At 38.0% G+C, this 18574-nt stretch overlaps 1 long non-coding RNA gene across 2 annotated transcripts; it reads left to right on the top strand.

Moving 5' to 3' along the window:
• The first annotated feature begins 979 nt into the window (after window positions 1–979).
• LOC133555765 (uncharacterized) lies at window positions 980–12919 on the top strand. 2 transcript variants are annotated; one of them, XR_009807399.1, is made up of 5 exons: window positions 980–1082; window positions 4909–5025; window positions 5172–5279; window positions 8888–8974; window positions 12648–12919. It is a non-coding gene; the product is annotated as an uncharacterized LOC133555765 (long non-coding RNA). The 2 variants fall into 2 exon arrangements; XR_009807398.1 differs by having other exon boundaries at window positions 5172–5282.
• The last annotated feature ends 5655 nt before the right edge of the window (window positions 12920–18574 follow it).

Here is an 18574-nt window from a genome sequence, read left to right as displayed (position 1 = left end):
TCATAAGGACTGAAATGACATATTAACTAACGTAATCTGTATAAGCACTTCAATCATCTTTTAACTATTGTAATCATCATAAGGACTTAAATAATATTTTAACTAAGGTAATCATCATAAGCACTTCAATCACCTTTTAACTGACATAATCATAAGCACTTCAATCACATTTTATCTAACGTAATCATCATAAGCACTTAAATCACATTTTAACTAACGTAATCATCATAAGCACTTCAATCACATTTTAACTAACATAATCATCATAAGGACTGAAATGACATATTAACTACCGTAATCTGTATAAGCACTTAAATCACATTTTAACTATTGTAATCATCATAAGGACTTAAATAATATTTTAACTAAGGTAATCATCATAAGCACTTCAATCACATTTTAACTAACATAATCATCATAAGCACTTCAATCACATTTTAACTAACGTAATCATCATAAGCACTTCAATCACATTTTTACTAACGTAATCATCATAAGGACTTAAATCACATTTTAACTAACGTAATCATCTTAAGCACTTCAATCACATTTTAACTAACGTAATCATCATAAGCACTTCAATCACATTTTAACTAACGTAATCATCATAAGGACTTAAATCACATTTTAACTAACGTAATCATCATAAGGACTTAAATCACATTTTAACTAACGTAATCATCATAAGCACTTCAATCCCATTTTTACTAACGTAATCATCATAAGGACTTAAATGACATTTTAACTAACGTAATCATCATAAGCACTTCAATCATCTTTTAACTAACGTAAGTGTGGCACTAAGTGATTTACTTTGATTAAAATAGTTGCCCCCCTATTAAAAAGTCTTTAAGGTCAGAAAAGTGGATTTAAATACTGTTTCTAGAAACCATTTTTTGTGATGTCAAGATTTACTATGTATTTCTATGCAGCATGCAATATTTAGTTCCACCAGCTGAGGGCGCTTGGTGCATGTGGTGTTTAGTAGTTGGCGCTGTAGAAGAAGTCTGTCATGACGTCATGTGAAAAAAAGCAGATGTATTGATGAGGTCCGGTTGTAACTTCTTTTAATTGTTGTGCAGGTAAGCTGCTTTGCATAAAACACACACAAGCAGTAGTATCATGTATTCTGTACCTTTTAGACTAAGCAATGTTAAGCTAAGGGATGTTTTGTTGATTTTATGACTTAAAAACGATTATTTTCTAAGATGGCGGACGCTGTTCCGACAGTAACCATGGTGACGCAGCAACATGAAAGTTAGCTTTAGTTTAAGAGTAAATTCGCCACAGAAATACTTTAGACAAACTTGAAAATAGGCTGTTAAATGCCATTTATGTTACAAGGACATTCTAAACAAACTTTACCATGACTTGATGAACGTGGACCCCGACTTAAACAAGTTGAAAAACTTATTGGGGTGTTAGCATTTAGTGCTCAATTGTAGGGAATCGTCCGCTGGCCTGTTCTAAAAATAGCTCAAATAGCAGCACTTACCAGTGAGCTGCCTCTATTTTTTTTACTTTTATTTTTTTACTAGCAAGCTGGTCTCGCTTTGCTCGACGTTTTTAATTCTAAGAGAGACAAAACTCAAATAGAATTTGAAAATCCAAGAAAATAATTTAAAGACTTGGTCTTCACTTGTTTGAATAAATTCATTCATTTTTTTTACTTTGCTTCTTATAACTTTCAGAAAGACAATTTTAGAGAAAAAATACAACCTTAAAAATGATTTTAGGATTTTTAAACACATAAATGATAAATGGGTTGTACTTGTATAGCGCTTTTCATATACCTTTTTACCTTTTAAATTCCTTCCTCTTCTTTACTGACAATTTAAATCAATGTTCAATTATTATTTTTATTGTAAAGAATAATAAATACATTTTATTTTAATTCTTCATTTTAGCTTCTGTTTTTTTGATGAAGAATATTTGTGAAATATTTCTTCAAACTTATTATCATTAAAATTCAAAAAATATATTCTGGCAAATCTAGAAAATCTGTAGAATCAAATTTAAATCTCATTTCAAAGTCTTTTGAATTTCTTTATTTCTTTCCAGAAGAAAATAATGATTTGTCTTTGTTAGAAATATAGCTTGGTCCAATTTTTTATATATTCTAACAAAGTGTTGATTGGATTTTAACCTATTTATAACATGTCATCAAAATTCTAAAATTAATCTTAATCAGGAAAAATTACTAATGATGTTCCATAAATTCTTTTTTTAATTTTTTCAAAAAGATTCAAATTAGCTAGGTTTTCTCTTCATTTTTTACTGTTACATTTAGAATTTTAAAGAGTCAAAATTGAAGATAAACTATGTTTCAAAATGTAATTTTCATATTTCTCGTGTTTTCTCCTCTTTTAAACTGTTCAATTAAGTGTTTTTTTCATCATTTATTCTCTACAAAAAACCTTCCGTAAAAGGACAAAAAAAGTACGACGGAATGACAGAAAAAAATACCCATTTTTTTATATACCGTATTTCCTTGAATTGCCGCCGGGACGCTAATTAATTTAAAACCTCTTTTCACTCCTGCGCTTACCAAAGGCATGCGGTAACAGTAAGCATGCGCTAATTATTGTAAAACCTCTTCTCACTCCGGCACTTACCAAAGGTATGCAGTAAAAATTTGAGTGTGATGTAAGCTTGGACCTTAAATCCTACTGAATAGCTCTTAATCTTCTTCCCTTTATACGATTTCAAATCACCGTTATTGAGATCAGCCTCCTGCATTTTGAAAATGATGACAGGGGAAGTGTCACTCGTGACGTCACGAGTTTGACCAGGCGGTAATACTAAGCATGCGCTAATTATTTTGCGAAGCGAGTATGACCCGGCAGTAATTCAAGGCAGGCGCATACTATATACCCTGTGGCAATTCAAGGAAATACGGTATATAGATATAGATATAATTATAGTAAATGGAGCAAATTGGCTATTTCTGGCAATTTATTGAAGTGTGTATCAAACTGGTAGCCCTTCGCATTAATCAGTACCCAAGAGGTAGCTCTTGGTTTCAAAAAGGTTGGTGACCCCTAGGTGAGAGTGTCCGCCCTGATATCGGTAGGTTGTAAGTTCAAACCCCGGCCGAGTCATACCAAAGACTATAAAAATGGGAGCCATTACCTCCCTGCTTGGCACTCAGCATCAAGGCTTGGAATTGGGGGTTAAATCACCATAAATGAGTCCCGGGCGCGGCACCGCTGCTGCCCACTGCTGCCCTCACTTCCCCACTTCACCTAGTGTGTGTGTGACTATCATTGGTACTTTAACTTAACTTAACTTTAACTTCACATTGGAAAATATCCACCTGTCCCCCTCCAGGCCTGCAGGGGGCAGAGCAACACAACAACCTTTGTCACAGTTCAGCAGACTTCCTGTCAGGTGGGGCGGCCATGTTGCCTGCAGAATAGCATGTGGTCTTGATTGATTGATTGATTGATTGATACTTTTATTATTAGATTGCACAGTTCAGTACACATTCTGTACAGTTGACCACTAGATGGTAACACCCCAATACGTTTTTCAACTTGTTTATGTCGGAGTCCACCTTCATCAATTCATGGTCTTGGAGAAGAAAGAAGGAAAAGTCTGTTAGCAAGAGAAACAAAAGGTTAAACAAAGCAAGCAACTACAAGACGAAAAAAGCCAAAGAGACTCCTTAGTTCCTAGTCACACACAACTGGTAGGAAATGAACTTGGATGTTATAGCTCTAAATGTGTTAATGCTTTGTTTGGAAATGTTTGCTTTGAGCAACCAACTGTGTTCTTTGTGTTTATCTCAACTTTGAGTGGCTTTATCAATTTTGAAGTATTACCAAAGGCAAAGTGCCATCCATCCATTTATTTCTACCGCTTGTCCCTTTGAGGGTCGTGGGGGGGGGGGGGGGGCTGGAGCGTATCTCAGCTGCATTCGGGCAGAAGGCGGTGTACACCCTGGACAAGACGACAACATTCACACACAAGGGACCATTTAGTGTTGCCAATCAACTTATCCCCAGGTGCATGTCTTTGGAGGTGGGAGGGGCTTATCCCCAGGTGCATGTCTTTGGAGGTGGGAGGGGCTTATCCCCAGGTGCATGTCTTTGGAGGTGGGAGGGGCCTATCCCCAGGTGCATGTCTATAGAGGTGGGAGGGGCCTATCCCCAGGTGCATGTCTATGGAGGTGGGAGGGGCCTATCCCCAGGTGCATGTCTATGGAGGTGGGAGAGGCCTATCCCCAGGTGCATGTCTATGGAGGTGGGAGGGGCCTATCCCCAGGTGCATGTCTATGGAGGTGGGAGGGGCCTATCCCCAGGTACATGTCTTTGCAGGTGGGAGGGGCCTATCCCCAGGTGCATGTCTATGGAGGTGGGAGGAAGCCTGAGTAGAACCCACACAGTCACGGGGAGAACATGCAAACTCCACACAGAAAGATCCAAAGCCCAGGATTTGAACTCAGGACCTTAATATTGTGAGGCACATGCACAAAGTCAAAGTGGATGCTTATAAATAAATACTCAAAGTTAAGTTACATATTTACTTGTTACTTAAGCTGCATATTTACTGGTGCATGTGTGTGATTAATGAACTAAGTTCCACTTAAAGCAATGTTGTGATGACTTGTTAATTAGTTTAAACTCCAAATAATGCAATGTTTATCTTTAAGGTCATCAACCTAATCACCCTCTAATTAACCCGACAATAAACTGGAAGGAAAACAAAGGAGATGATTTGAGTTCTAAGGACCAAGGCCCTTTTCAAGTTGGGGCAAAGAACTGGGGAAATGAAACACAACTAAACAGCTGATAACCACACAACTTGAGAGTTGATAAACACAACTTGACAACTGAAGACATTTTATAACAGGTCAGACTTAGTATATTATTTATTTAATTTTTGTGTGTGTTTCCTTCATTCCAGTTATATCTCCCCACTTCCTGTATGCCTCCTCTGCCACGTCACAGCCCGTCTAGAGCGCTGGTTAGCACACCTGTCAACTGATTAGAAGACTCACCTGTGGACAATCACTGATTACAGGTGTGCAGTATACATGCGTTCTTGCGTGCACACCTTAGTTGTGAAGTTGATGTTTTGCATTTTTTCTCCTGCTAATTGCTATCTTTTGCATTTTCCGCCGTGGTTGATTGCTCTGTTTTTGATTCTCTGCCTGGTACCTGACAAAGGGACCTTCTGCTTCCACACCGCCTGCCTTGTCTGCATCCTGGGATCAAGTCAACTACCATCCGCCACCGTGACAAAAAACAGACAGTGGAAAAAGGCAAAAGAGCTAAGTTGTGTGTGTGCAAAACCTTGCTTATGATTAACAGAACAACAACATTGAAACGTGACTATTTACATGGGAGGAGAAAATGATTGAACTCTTGATCATTATTGAGAAAATGAATAATGCTCTTAATTACTTACATTGATTCATGTGCTTTCTGCATAACACTTGGGTGCAAGTGTGGTGGATAGCACACCTCCTTTAGAGGTAAATAGTCACCACTTGGCACTTACAGGAGAATTGGGACCCCACTTTTACGACACAAACTCGTCAAATTGAAAGCTAATTGCTAAGACAAGCAAAAAGGGGGAGAACTATTTCAAAATCTACATATTTTGTTCCACTTTTTTCACATTTCAGTCCAATTCCAAATTAACTTTTGAGAAGTCATAAATGAAGATGAAAACAATCATAAATATAAGTTGTTTTTTTTTATTTAAAAGTAACAATTTAGTTAGTGCTTCATTACTTGTTGCTAGGCAAAGTTCATAGGGCTCAGTCATAGCTGCCCTATAGGCTATTTTGGGGGGGAAAAAACATTAGCCCCGCCCACACCAGCACGACAAGGATTATGCCTCAAATTGTCGTGATTTAGTATAAAATATTCGAGTTTAGTCTCAATATAGAGAATAAGTGGTGTTTGGTCATTTTAACGTGAAATAAATTCTCTCGCTATTATATTTTTTTGATTCATATCTTGTTTAAAAGTATATCGACTTATCTCACAAACTCGATATATCGCCTTGGAGTCCCAGGTACCTTTTTAAAGGTCAAATATACTCATCTTTAACACCCTTGAGTTTCTTACCAGTCATTATACTTCAAATGCAGCTACTTCTATTTGGTGACATTACTTATTTAATAACTGGTGATGTTAATCAAACCGACATTGGGAAGTTTTTTTTTTTTGTGTTTTTTTTTAAAGAACCCTGGCAGTTATTTGCACACAGACCCAAATGTGTCAACATGTGACTGGACGCAGCTGCCATCATTAATATTTAGAGTAGACCCTTACATACTTTCTCAGCATTCTTCTAGATTTGGGGTCTGCTGGCTGTCACTTGAACTCGTCAAATGGTCCACTTCAAGCCAACGGCAGGTTTGGGACTCTCAATAAAGCTAAGCTGACAGCGATGTATTATTTATGACGTCCACAGAAGGTCAGCTGAAGCGGCCTCGGACAGCCATGACTCATGTGATGGAGAGTCTGCTATTATTTATAAAACATTGAGTGGACCACAAATACGCCGTCCGTTTGACATTTCAATTATTCCCCTGATGCGAGCGCGTAAGGTGGGGAAAGCCCTGCTGCTAAATCTCAGAGCAAGAAGAAGCATTACCTTGGATAAAATCAAGATTCTATTGGCGTTGTGTCAACGTTTGAGGCCAAAAGCACGTTTTTCTTTCCCCACGGCCAAAGTTGCTTCACAAGGAAAATGTCTGCTTTTCATTTTGTACCAACATACAGAATAGACACTCCAAAGAATATTCTTGAAGCAGAAAAACACTTTTCTCGTGTGCATTCACCTTTCAAGGAGCAAGGCGGCCAGTTATCAGCAACGTGGCACTTTTAAGCCCAGACATACTGCACACTTTTTTTGCAACACAAGAGGTCCCCCACCAAAGTAAATCTGTACAGCAGAAACAGACATCTATATTATTTGTCCTTGAGGCAGGACAAGATAGGTTGGAAAAAAATGAGGACCTTGGACCACCACATATTAGGGCCTTTACTGTTCTTAATATACGTAAACCACATGTCATCAGCATGCCACTGTGAATTGTTCCTGTTTGCGGATGACTCGGCCCTGCTGGTATCTGGCAAGGACAAGTCACAGGTGGAAAAAAACCTCAGTGCCGAACTCTGTTGAATTTGCACCTTGCTCGCTGACAACAAGCTATCCATAGACTTAGGTAAAAGGGAATCCATCCTATTTGGGTCCCACATCAACCTTCTTAAAGTCAGTGACTTCACTATAGAAGTGGGTGACATTGTTATCACCAGGAAGGATGAGGTCACCTACCTAGGTTCCATTCTAGAGGCTAATCTTTCCTGTGATAAAATGGCAACCAAGGTCATCAAAAAGGTCAACCAAAAACGAGATTCCTCTACAGAATCTCCTCTCTGGTCGACAAAATCACCTTGAAGATTCTAGCGGGAACTCTCATTCGATTACACTTGCACCTCCTGGTACCCCAGCACCTCCAAAACCCTCAAATCTAGACTCCAAACATCCCAGAATAAGCTAATCCGGTTACTTTTAGACCTCCACCCCAGATCACACCTCAATCCAACCCACTTCTCCAAAGTGGGCTGGCTCAGGGTGGAGGACAGAGTCAAACAACTTGCACTGAGCCTAGTCTATAAAATCCGCTACTCCTTCCTGATACCAAAGTACATGTCAAACTACTTCCTTAACGTAAATGACCGCCATAACCACAACACCAGGGGGAGCTCCACAAACCACGTTAAACCCAGATTTCGATCTAACAAAGGTCTTAACTCATTCTCTTTCTATGCCACATCAATGTGGGATGCACTCCCAACAGGTGGAAAAGTAAGTGCATCTCTATCCTCCTTCAAAAGCGCACTAAAAGAACACCTCAAGGCAACTACAACCCTAGACTAACACCCTCTCCCCTCCTCCACATCCCACCTCCCCGGATTGTAAATAACCTAATATATATAATGAAATGTAAATAATCAAATGTATATACTTGTTCTTATGTTTCCCCAGCTCACTATGTTCACTGCTGGCTGTACATATCCTACTAAGTCACACCTACACTGTTTCAATGTCCACTTCTCACATGATATCATAGTTGATGACTGAAGTGCTGATATCAACCAAACTTTAGGGTTGTCCTGATACCAGTATGTTGGTACCGGTACCAAAATGTATTTCAATACTTTTCTAAATAAAGGGGAGGGACTACAAAAATGATTTATTTGTTATTTTTATGTGTCTGATTTTTGGACAATAATTTCAGATTTACTATTAAAAAAAAAAAGTTTTTTTGAATACAATATATTGTAAGTATTTGTAGTATTATTAATTTATTCATTCAATACTATTTAACAACTCCATAATTTAATATGTTTAAAGAAAATGAAATATATCAATAACTTTGAATGAATACAGTAAAAATATTAAATTAGTAAACTAAAATTAAACAAAAAATAATTTAACTATGAATGTAATGAATCAGGCTGAAACCCATTATTAATAATTGACCTGTACAATACATGCACTGTAATTTGTCTTTCTCCACTAATGAAGCAGTTTTTCATTCCGCTGCCATCAAAATATAAAAAAGAGCAGCAGTGTTGTATTGATGCTGCTGCTAGCAATTGGACCCCAGCACAAAATAAAAATAATGATTTAATTTCAGCTGGGAGATGGAATGAAAAGGGAACAATTCGTCAGCGTGTCAGTGGTTAGCTAACACCGTTAATTACGGTGTGGAGGCTGTAATGGCCGTCATTACACACACTCACACACTCGATTGCTGCCTTCGCTTTTTGAGGGAAACACCTTTGTTTATGCTTTTAAAGAAAATCTCTTCACTTGATTTCTTTCAAGTCACGTTCTTTCATTCTCTTTGAATTTGCAGAAGCACGACGGGAGGATGAGGACCATGTGGTCAACTCTTGCAAGACACCCAAATGTGTCCTGGTCGGTCCTGCTGGTGCAAAAGAAGGTGGGTGCATGCCACACGCCCTCCATGCCTCTTGATTGGCAGACTAGACTTTGCTTTACATTCCGCCTAATTTGGTATTTGAATAGCAATATAGCAGATGTGTTGTAAATTGTTTAGTGGAGTGGTCATTTACTACAAGATGTGTAAATATACTGAACATAAATATAAATTAATATACATAGTATAAATATATATATATTTTTTCATATGTAAAAAAAAAAAGTTTTTTTTTTTTTTTCATTTTGTTATAATGTCTGTTAGGCTATATCACTGTATTGGATCAGGCTTGCTCTAGTTTTTTTGCATTTTTGAAATAAAAATATATCAATCAATAAATGCAACATTTGTGTTTGCTTCCATTTTTCATGAGTTGAACTCAAAGATGTAAAACCTTTACTATATAACCAAGACCTATTCTTCTCAAATGTGTTAATGAGCATTTGTTCTTTGCCAAAATAATCCCTCCCACCTCACAGGTGTGGTATGTCAAGTGGATTAAACAGCAAGATTATTGCACAGGTGTGCTTTAGGCCACTCTGAAATGTGCACACAGCACAATGCCACATATGTCACAAGTTTTGAGGCAGTGTGCAGTTGGCATGCTGACTGCAGGAATGTCCACCAGAGCGGTTTCCTGTGAATTGAATGTTCATTTCTCTACCAGAAGCCATCCCCAAAGGCGTTTCAAAGAATTTGGCAGTACATCCAACCGGCTGCCCACAAAAAAGGCCATTTTGAAATGTGCAGATTTGCTTGGGGGGTTGGAAAAGCAGTCGGTATCTGGTGTGACCACCATGTTTGCCTCACGCGGTGCAGCACAACTCATTCGCATATAGTTGATCAGGTTGTTGATTGTGGTCTGTGGAATGTTGGTCCACTCCTCTTCAATTGCTGTGCAAAGTTGCTGGATATGGCAGGAAGTGGACCATGCTGTCGTATACGCGATCCACAGCACCCCAAACATGCTCAATGGGTGACATGTCTGGTAAGTATGCTGGCCTTGCAAGAACTGGGTTGTTTTCATCTTCCAGGAATTGTGTACAGAACCTTGCAACATGAGGTGATGGTCTCTGGTGAATGGCACAACGGTCCTCAGGATCTCGTCACGTTATCTCTGTGCATTCAAAATGCCATTAATAAAATGCACCTGCGTTCGTTGTCCACAACATACACCTGCCCATACATAACCCCACCCCCACCATGGGCCACTCCATTCACAACATTGACATCAACACACCGCTCACCGAGATGATGCCACAGACGCTGTCTGCAATCTGCCCTAAACAGTGAAAGTCGGGATTCATCCGTGAAGAGAACACCTCTCCAACATGCCAGACGCCATCGTATGTGAGCATTTGCCCACTCAAGTGGGTTATGACGACTTGACTGCAGTCAAGTAGAGACCCCGATAGGAACGACGAGCATACAGATGAGCTTCCCTAAGACGGTTTCTGACAGTTTGTGCAGGAATTATTTGGTAATGCAAACCAGTTGTTGCAGCAGCTGTCCGGGTGACTGACCTCATGAAGGTGCACCTGCTGGATGTGGAGGCTGGTTTGGTCTGCGGTTAAGAGGCCGGTTGGATGTACTGCCAAAATCTCAAACGCCTTTGGAGACGGCTTATGGTAGAGAAATGCACATTCAATTCACGGGCAACAGCTCTGGTGGACATTCCTGCTGTCAGCATGCCAAATGTACGCTCCCTTAAGACTTGCGACATCTCTGGCATTGTGTTGTGTGATAAAACAGCACATTTCAGGGTGGCCTTTTATTGTGGCAGCCTAAGGCACACCTGTGCAACAATCATGCTGTTAAATCAGCATCTTGGTATGCCACACCTGTGAAGTGGGATGGATTATCTTGGCATAGATATGCTCACTAACATAGATTTAGACAGATTTGTGAACATTTGAGAGGAATACGTCTTCTGTGTATATAGTAAAAGTTATACATCTTAACTCATGAACAATGAGAACAAAAACAAACTCGTCCCGTTTTATATTTTTGTATGAAACCGACAATAACTGAGTGATTAAATATATTATATTTCTTAACTTCACTAATGATTTGGATTGCACGGAAAATAAGACGATTATTCAAAAAATGTAATGTTAAACCTCATTAAGTTTAAGAGTATATTTTTTAATAAATGATTTGAAAATAAAAGTTAATACTTTTAATAATTATTTGGAGTAATGGAAAAAGTAGGCAATATTTTAAGAGAGCAAATGTGAAACCTCATTGAATATAACGGATAGCGAGAGTCATTTGAAACTTTGTTGTATATAACAAATTAATAGTTTTAAAATTTTTGAAATATTTATATTTGAATAATTTGCAGTGCATAAAAAGCAAGTGAGAAAATTTTAAACCTCATTATATACGTTAATGTCTTTACTGATTAATTTTGAAACGAATACTTTTTTAAAATGATTTAGAAAATTTGAAACCAATATCTCTTACAAGTTTTATCAATAATTTAATAAATAATGATTGATTTGAGTAATGATTGGGAGTGAATGAAAAAACAGGCGATAATTGGAGAAAGAAAATTTGAAACCTCAGTATAAACATGTTTTTTTAATTTATTTTAACAGTAGTAATTTTAACGATTTGAAGTGTATGAAAAAAAGAAGGCATTGATTGGAGGAATACAATTTGAAACCTTAAACAAGTAATTTTTCAATTAATAATTAATCTTAAAACTGATTTGGTGCTGGAGGAGACAATAATTAGAGAATAAATTTGAAACCTCAGTACATATAGCAAGCCAGTTTTTTTAAATCAAAATTAAAGTAATTATTTTTAATATTGAATTGGAGTTTATGGAAAAAGCATGTAATAATTAGAGAGAGGAAACATGAAATTTCATTACAAATAAATGCATTTTTATTAATTTCAATACTGATTTAGACTGCATGAAAAACAGGCAAGATTTCCTTTTGAAATTTGAAACCTCATAAGTAGATTTAAAAAAATGAAAATAATTCCCAATAATGATTTGGAGTGCATGAATAATCAGGCTGTAATTGTGGAGAGAAAGTTTAAAACCTCATTATGTATCACAAGTTAGGTTGTAAAATATATTTTAATTCAATGAATTCATTTCAATGATTTTGGAGTGCATGAGATAATGGAGCAGGAAATGTAGGCCTCATTTTTCCGTATAGCCATTTATTAACCAGTGTTGCCGTAGCAAACTGCTGAGTCAGCATAAATAGCGCTGATGAGTTCATTGTAAACAAATATGACTTTCACACCAACATCTGTCAATTGAACTGCTACTTTAAATGCGGCTACTACTACCACCACAAAGATCAGGAGTTTGCCTACAGCCACAGTTGTTCAATCTGATTTTCACCTGGAGCTTGCTAAACATTTTGGAGTCCACACACCTGGCGACTCTCGGTTGACTGAATAGCAACATTATTTGGAGTATTCAATGGCAAATGTATTGGGACACCCCTCTTGACAGACATTCACTTCCCGACCAGCGTTGACTTCTCCCGCCATGTCTAGACAGCCAGGATGAATAATTCAATCTAATTTACACAACGCACCCGTCCTATGTGGAATATTTAATGACCAAATCACTTTAAGCAATAAGGCGCGGAGGCCATTAAAAAGGTGTTTTAGCGTACTAACAGTAAATTACTGTTTGCAATATGTGCAGGAGCTGAAAAAAGTGTGCATGATATGGACTTGTTGCCTGAGAAGGTGTGACGTGCAGCCACATACTCGTTATGTTGGCCATCAGCATGTTTGCGAGGTGTCTTTTATGCAGGCACGCACTGCACTGCGACAATCACAAGCCTCCAATTTCCAGGAAAGAACTCTACGGATTTTTATCAACATAAGCTTTCAAGGGCAAATGAAATGATCCACTTGTCTATTGTGATTGTTTTGTAAAAGCAGGGAAGTTGTCACCTCGTGTAAATGCTAAATAAAAAGAGAATACAACTAATTATTTTCAACTTGTATTCAATTGAATAGACTGCAAAGACAAGATATTTTATGTTAACACTGGAAAACTGTTAGTTTTTGCAAATATTAGCTCATTTGGAATTTGAAGCCTGCATAATGTTTCAAAAAAGCTGGCACAAGTGGCAAAGAAGACTGAGAGAGTTGAGGAATGGTCATCAGACTTATTTGGAACATGCCACAGGTGAACAAGCTAATTGGGAACAGGTGGGTGCCATGATTGGCTATAAAAGCAGCTTCCATGAAATGCTCAGTCATTCACAAACAAGGACAGGGCGACGGTCACCACTTTGTCAACAAATGCCTGAGCAAATTGTTTAAGAACAACATTTCTCAAGCAGCTATTGCAAGGAATTAAGGGATTTTACCATCTACGCTCCATAATATTATCAAAAGGTTGAGAGAATGTGGAGAAATCACTGCACGTAAGCCATGATATTACGCAATTGGATTCCTCAGGCGCTACTGCATCAAAAAGACACATCAGTGTGTAAAGGATATCACCACATCGGATCGGTAATACTTGAGAAAACCACTGTCAGTAACTACAGTTGGTTGCTACATGTGTAAGTGAAAGTTAAAACTCTACTATGCAAAGCCAAAGCCTTTATCAACAACACCCAGAAACGCTTCGCTGGGCCTGAGCTCATCTAAGATGGACTGATGCAAAGTGGAAAAGTGTTCTGTGGTCTGACGAGTCCACATTTCAAATTGTTTTTGGAAACAGTGGACCTGGTGTCTTCGGGACCAAAGAGGAAAAGAATCATCCGGACTGTTCTAGGGTGAAAGTGTTCTAGTCAGCATGTGTGATGGTATGGGGGTGTATTAGTGGCCAATGCATGGCTAACTTACACATCTGTGAAGGCACCATTAATGCTGAAAGGTACATACAGCTTTTGGAGCAACATATCTTGACATCCAAGCAACGTTATCATGGACGCCCCTGCTTATTTCAGCAAGACATTGCCAAGCCAGGTGTTACAACAGCGTGGCTTCATAGTAAAAGAGTGCGGGTACTAGACTGGCCTGCCTGTAGTCCAGACATTGAAAATGTGAGGAGGCTAAAATATGAGGCAGGAGACTGTTGAACAACTTAAGCTGTACATCAAGCAAGAATGGGAAAGAATTCCACTTCAAAAATGTGTCTCCTCAGTTCCCAAACCTGCACTGAGTGTTGTTCAAAGGAAAGGCCATGTAACACACTGGTAAAAATGCCCTTATTGCAGTGTGTTGCTGCCATTACATTCTAACTTCATGATTATTTGCAAAAAAAAAAGTTGTCAGTGTGAAGATGAAATATCTTGTCTTTGCAGTCTATTCAATTGAATATAAGTTGAAAAGGATTTGTTGTATTCTCTTTTTATTTAGCATTTACACAAGGTGACAACTTCACTGCTTTTGGGTGTTGTAAGTCAGAGCAAGACCTCTGTTGGTGTTGAAGGATCTCGGATCCAAGATTATTGAGGTGAATCACTTGCTTTTGTTTTGTTTTGCCATCACTCTCAAAAAAAGCATGATAATTATTATCCAAAATAGAAGCAAGACACTTATTGATTTTGAGAGCCGACACCAGATGAAGGATGAGGCTCGGTCTCGAGGACCGTTAGAGGGCGAGTCAATACTGCACATATTTCATCTTTCCTTTTATGGAACATTTTCACATAGTTTACTGCCTTATAAGGGTAAAAAAAAAGTGAATTACTGTACAACTCAGATCAAATACTACAGTTACCCTCTGATGCAGCATTTACAGAACTGGATAAGAATATAGCATGCTATTATTAGCATGTATCAAGTTATATGACTCTTTGCTGAAACATTGATTTAAATGAGTACGCCAATGGTAGCATGGTATCATGTGCTTGTTAGCATGTTTGCAGTAAGCATGCTTACTTAGTTTCATCTGTGTATATACCCCCCCCCCCCCGCCCTCATTTTTTTGATTTATTGGTTTTCAAATCACCTGACATGTATACGGTGTATATGTGCATCATTTATCCATTTCAACGTAATTTTTTATATACATGCTACAGGTTATGTATCTTTTCTTATTGTACTGTATCAAATGTGATGACTATTTAATGGACCACAATGGAAACAAGCCTTATGGCTTTTTGTGCCATCCATTTGCCTTATAAAGCATTACACGGATTCAATTATTTAAGATGTCAAACTCCTCAATCAATCAATCAAAGCATGTGTCACAAACCAAGTCATACAACTCTATGGCGCTAAAGTTGGTGAAAACAATTAGCATGATGACTTCCAAGGTGGATGGCGCCAAAATTGGATAAAAGAGTTATAGTTAGTAACATGACTCTGAGGTGTACCGCTGAAAAAGTCTGCACGATAATGTTAGCATGCTATCACGTTCCATTAGCACGCTTACAGCTAGCATGTGTCACCTACCAAATTATACGACTCTGAGGTGTACGGCGTCAAAAGTGGCTGTAGAAGTGAGCATGCTGACTCTAAGGTGGAAGGCACCAACATTGGAGGAAAAAGTTTGCGTGACTTGTACCTCATAATTTGACAAAATAATAGAATGAGTAATGAGACAAAATGTTACCGAGTAGCATATTGTGTTGTCAAATTACAAACCTTTGCAACCCGTTTGCTTACTTACTACTAAAAGAGAAGTTGTGTAGTATGTTCACGATCTTATTTAAGGACAAAATTGTTCTTTGATTGCAATAATAAACATGTGTTTAAATGTATCACAAGATTTTCTGTCAAAATCAAGCCAATGACATTATTTGGGGTCCCATTTACATTTGAAATTGACCATATTTTCGGACCATAGGGTGCACCGGATTATGAGGTGCATTAAAAGGGTTACATTATGATTATTTACTAAATGTAAAAGACTTCCTTGTGGTCTACATAACATAGGGACGGCGTAACGCAGTGGTAGAGTGGCCGTGCGTAACCTGAGGGTCCCTGGTTCAAGCCCCACCTAGTACCAACCTCGTCACGTCCGTTGTGTCCTTGAGCAAGACACTTCACCCTTGCTCCTGATGGGTGCTGGTTAGCGCCTTGCATGGCAGCTCCCTCCCTCCATCAGTGTGTGTGAACGTGTGTGTGAATGGGTAAATGTGGAAGTAGTGTCAAATCGTTTTGAGTACCTTGAAGGTAGAAAAGCGCTATACAAGTACAACCCATTTATCATTTATTTATGTAATGGTGCCTCTTTGCTCAAAATGTTGCATAGATGATGTTTTACACATCATCTTCAACTTACTTTCTGACAGTCTCTTCAGGATACAGCGTTTTGTGGGCGCTCTTATTTACGTGGCTCACCTTCGACAGCGTCATCTTTGTTGTAGCGGTGTAGCGTGCAAGGACGGGAGTGGAAGAAGTGTCAAAAGATGGCGCTAACTGTTTTGATGACATTCACACTTCTATCAATAATGGAGAAGCATCTCCTCATCCAGAAACAACATTACTGGAAATGTGTCCCGTGAAAACCGTCCGACCGGAACTCTCTAATAAGTAAAGTTCCTTGGGTGAATAATGTCAACTCACTACACCGGTATGTTTTAGTGCTTTCATGGTGAGTTGACTGACAGATATAAGTAAGAACTTTACACTACTTTATATTAGAAATGGCAACAGTGGAGGATGAATGTCACATAACAAGAAGATAGAGAAAAAGAAGATTATCCACTACGGTGTCACCATGGACTACAAAGGCGGACTCGCACAAATTTTCAGGACATATGCAGATCCCAAATACATATCAGCAGGTAGCAGAAGGTAAGAAAAGTTGCTTTTGCATAATATTGCAAAACAAAATGCCGGATAATGTCTTACCTTATACACACAGCATAATAATACTATTATGTTGAAGCACAGTACAATCCATCAAGCGGTACGGTTTCATAGCTTACCAAAGTCCTACTAAAACATTTTGATAGATTCTTGAGCATCGTGTGTAATGTTCTATATTTTCAGTGGAACATATAAAATATTGGTGTTTATTTGAGTCATATTGCAGTATACACTCTCTTATGTGTGACTGCCAGAGGTGGGCAGAGTAGCCAGAAGTAAGAATACTGTTACTTTAGAGATGTATTACTCATGTAAAAGTAAGAAGTAGTCACCCAAATATTTACTTGAGTACAAGTAAAAAGTATGTTGTGAAAAAACTACTCAAGTACTGAGTAACTGATGAGTAACCTGTTTGTTTAATGATTACGGCAACAAATAATGCACAAAAACATAAAAATAGCAATGAGCAAATTCAGAGCCAAGGACATCTCTTAAGCAACTAAAACAATAATATATATTACATAATAGTACATTAAAATAAATAAAAAATTAAGGCAAATTGAGCCACAATAACTTAACAGCACCATAGGCTCAGTAGGCATGGATTGATTGATTGATGGATTAAAACATGTATTAGTAGATTGCACAGTACAGTACATATTCCCTACAATTGACCACTAAATGGTAACACCCCAATAAGTTTTTCAACGTTAATAAATTACTTAATAATGACCAAGTCGAGGTGATCTACCTCATATATACACACACACATTTATAAATACAGTATATAATTTATATTTATTTTGCCATTTTTGTTGACATGTTAAAGGTGTTTTAATGAATATACATGCATGTTTAACATATAGATTCCTATCTTTCATGAAGACAAGAATATAAGTTGGTGTATTACCTGATTATGATGACTTGCATTGATTAGAATCAGACAGTATTGCTGATAACGTCCACGTTTTCAAATGGAGGAGAAAAAAAGTTCCTCCTTCCTGTCTAATACCACATGAAAGTCGTTGGTTTTTGGCATCTTATTCGTCCAGCTTCCATATTCGTTTTTGTACACTTTACAAGAAATACATTGGAGGCAAACTCCGTAGCTTGCTAGCTTGTTTGCGCTGGCTTTCGGAGACTCCTGTTTTGTTAGCGCAGGCGCGATGGAGCGGCACTTTTATTGTGAAGACAGGAACTGTCCGATCAGTCTTTAGGCTTTTGACGGGAAGTACGGTTGAAATAAAAAGTGTCTTTTTTCCTTTACACTTTTGATTGATTGATTGAAACTGGTATTAGTAGATTGCACAGTACAGTACATAATCCGTACATTTGACCACTAAATGGTAACACCCCAATAAGTTTTTCAACTTGTTTAAGTCGGGTTACACGTGTGACGGTAATGTGACCGCCTGGCTCTGTTTGATTGGTCCAATGTCACCAGTGACTGCATGTGATTGGTGAAATGCAGGCATGCGTAGATCCTACTTTAAAGGTCTGTCTGAAAAACCAAAACAAACATAAACAGATCAATTTAAAAAAAGTAGCGAGCTGAATGTAGATAAATGGAGCAGAGTAAAAGTAGCGTTTCTTCTCTATAAATATACTCAAGTAAAAGTATGTTGCATAAAAACTACTCTTAGAAGTACAATTGATCCCAAAAGTTACTCAAGTAGATGTAACGGAGTAAATGTAGCGCGTTACTACCCACCTCTGGTGACTGCCATCATATTGCAGGTCAGTAAGCATTAACAAAATGATGCCGTACATTAGGCGCATTGGGTTATAAGGTGCATTGTTGATTTATGAAAAAGTGAAAAGATTTTAAGTGGAAGTTATAGTCTGAAA

The sequence above is a fragment of the Nerophis ophidion genome, linkage group LG07 (assembly GCF_033978795.1).
Source record: "Nerophis ophidion isolate RoL-2023_Sa linkage group LG07, RoL_Noph_v1.0, whole genome shotgun sequence".
In the NCBI taxonomy this organism is placed as follows: Eukaryota; Metazoa; Chordata; class Actinopteri; order Syngnathiformes; family Syngnathidae; genus Nerophis; species Nerophis ophidion.
Note: the sequence above shows the minus strand (reverse complement) of the source record. Positions and strands in the feature narration are given on the sequence as shown.